Here is a 3,099-nt window from a genome sequence, read left to right as displayed (position 1 = left end):
CTCGTGGCTATTATTATGCAAGTTAAAAAAAAATCTTTTGTGTTTCATTGGAAACTTGGCAAGCCTGATAATGCCCCATACACAGATGTTCTGCTAACTTTGGCTACCATACAAGAACATGAAAATATGAAATCAGATGTTCGCAGCAATGCCGAAGCATACATTGAATCACTGCTCAAATATGAAACCATACTGACTGCTCAAATATTTCTTCGTATATTTGAGCAGACTACTCCTCTTTCGAAATATTTGCAAACAAACAGAATGGATATTCTCTCTGCGTACAGAGTGGTTGCTACTACTAAAGAGAGTCTGTATGAAATAAACAGAGATTTTGGAGGTATTAAGGTGGCTGCAGATCATTTTGTTTGTTGGGCTAATGAACACCTAGAAGATGAAGAGAACGCAGATTTGGAGTTGGAGGTGCAGACAGAATTGCAACTGAAAAGAGTTAGAAAGAAGAAAACGATGCCTGGCGAAGAAGGGTTATGATGAAAGGCTGAATGACGCAGAGAGTGCTTATGAAGTTGACGTATATAATCCAATATTGGACAAAGTCACACAGAGCCTCAGTGATCGATTTCTTTCTCATGGGACATTTTACAACGATTTATCGATTCTAGACCCAAGAAATTTTGATCAGCTGAAGAACAGCAATATTGAAGAGTATGAGTCTTTATTTAAAGAACTCAGTAAGCCATTGCTTAAGTTCGACAGCCGGGCAACAGCTGAAAACTTGAAGTTGGAGTTTTTCTACCTCGAAATTCATAAAAAATCGTCTAAGAAGCAGACTCTCACAGGAACACCTCAAGGAGTTTATGCTAATGACAGTAGAGAGGGATATATTAATGTCTCTCGATAATGATTTAATAATTGACAAAGTTGTATCCAAGAGTGATCTATTAAAGAAAATGTTGATAATCTAAAATAAAAGTAATTCCTTTAGTTATGCCTGCATGTGTTTTTATTTTTCCCAGAGCCGTTTATCCGAACCATCACTATTATATATATATATATATATATATATATATATATAATATATATATATATATATATATATATGTGTGTGTGTGTGTGTGTGTGTGTGTGTGTGTGTGTGTGTGTGTGTGTGTGTGTAGCCTGTTGCCCATTAAATGTATACTTTCATTTCAAGATATACCTCCCCACTTCTATTTAGCTCCATCTTCAAGTGGGCCGGTCAACATCAAAAGTCCTGGGCCGAAATCTAGTCCCAGTCCGTCCCTGCCCTCTCCTAACAATTGTTTCATAGTGCAACTGCGAGGTTTTCCTCCTGTTACACCTTTCAGACCCTTTACTGTCAATTTCCGTTTCAGCGCTGAATGTCCTTAGTTGCCCCAGTGCTTGGCATAATGCCAAAAATCTATATAAATAAAAAAAAAAAAACAAGTTTACTCACATAATCATTGTACTTTTTCACCAGGTGAAATGAGCGAGTCCCGTAATGTTGGCCAGTCAATAAAAAAAAAAGGTCTTTCGAACAATTCGTTATTCTTCGCCATAAATCTCAGCTCTGTAGAAACATTGACTCGCTGCGGTATTGACATTGGAAGTATGGCATACCAGTTCGAACCCCTTACTGACTTTGTGAATCCAAAAGGAAAGAACAAGTAATGTTCCGCTTATTGTGATTTTCTATTTCTGGTGATCTAAGTTTTGCTAAATTTCACCTTTACCGAACATTACTACTACAGCGCTAACTTCATATGAGACGATAATCACTAATGTCACTTCTTATCCAGAATTCTTTGTTAGTTAACGTCTATTTCAAGACTGTGATAAATAAAGAAAAAATCATACCTTTGCTGACAGAAAAGAACAGATCCACATAATAGGAAGTTGGACAAATTTTATAAGATAGATTTTCAGTATGGTTATTTATGAATTATCCAGAAGAGTTTTGCTAAAATTTTACAAGTTACCAATGATTCAGTTCGACGTTGAATTTAGTTTATCTCTTAGTTTTCGGCACATTTCGACGATTTTGCCATTCGAAAGTATAGCAAATTATGTGATAGAGGATTTATGTAATGTTATGTGATAGAGGATTTATGTAATGTTATCCTTAAGAGCATATTTTTCTGCCTTTGTTAAAGCTTAGTATATGTTTAATTACAGTAATTAATTTGCTTTATATTTTTCAAATATACACAGTTTTCATTGTACATCTGTATTCTGTGACATCAGATGCTTAACTATCAAAGATCCAAACACAATTCCGCGTCAGAGGGAGTTGAAATCGTGATTAACCGTTTCTGCTGAAATGTTTTAATATTCTTTTATTTCACAAATTCAGGTAACCATCTACTGAATGTACTATTACTCTTTGAAAAACTTATAATCGCTGCGGTATTGACATTGGAAGTATTGTGCCGTTGCTAAGTAACCAGTAAATACCTAGCCACGTAAAAATATCGGATCCTTCGGGCCAGCCCTTTCTAGACAGCTGTTAATCAGCTCAGTGGTCTGGTAAAACTAAGATATACTTAACTTGGAAAACAGTATATCACAAGTCTTTTTAATAAAATTGATAAAGGCTTGTGATATAAATCAGTACATTCCTTTCCTCCTCAAAAAAATAAAAAATTAAGACGAGAGAATTTATTGCTATGGCTTCTCGTTTTGGCAGTGAAAAAGAAAAAAAGAAGTGTTGATGCCAATACTTTCCTGACACAGGGTTATCATCCGCTGTTCTAACATGGGTTATGTATTGCACTTCTTATGTGTGATGCATTTTAATTTCTTATCTTACAAGTATAATTATATTCCGTTCCTAAAATATTAGTTTTATTATTTACGCTTTTTACCATTCCAGTTGGCCAAGACGATTTGTTTCTCCAGTTTCAACTTCTAAATTTTTTAATCTGTGCTTACTGTGAGCCTGTAGCCTTCATATACCATGCTACTGCTTTACAGACCATTTTCAGAGATTCATCAACTGTTGTGAAAATGGTTGACTCCTCTGTAAATCATAGATGCTGGATATATGTGTGATTTGGTAATCGAGATCAGTCATTATTTGTTATTTATAAATACAATGGTTCTAGATATATTACATATTAAAGCAATGATAACGCACTG

This window comes from Macrobrachium nipponense, chromosome 23, assembly GCF_015104395.2.
Source record: "Macrobrachium nipponense isolate FS-2020 chromosome 23, ASM1510439v2, whole genome shotgun sequence".
NCBI classification, from domain to species: domain Eukaryota; kingdom Metazoa; phylum Arthropoda; class Malacostraca; order Decapoda; family Palaemonidae; genus Macrobrachium; species Macrobrachium nipponense.
The sequence above is the reverse complement of the archived record's forward strand: the minus strand, read 5'-3'. Positions refer to the sequence as shown.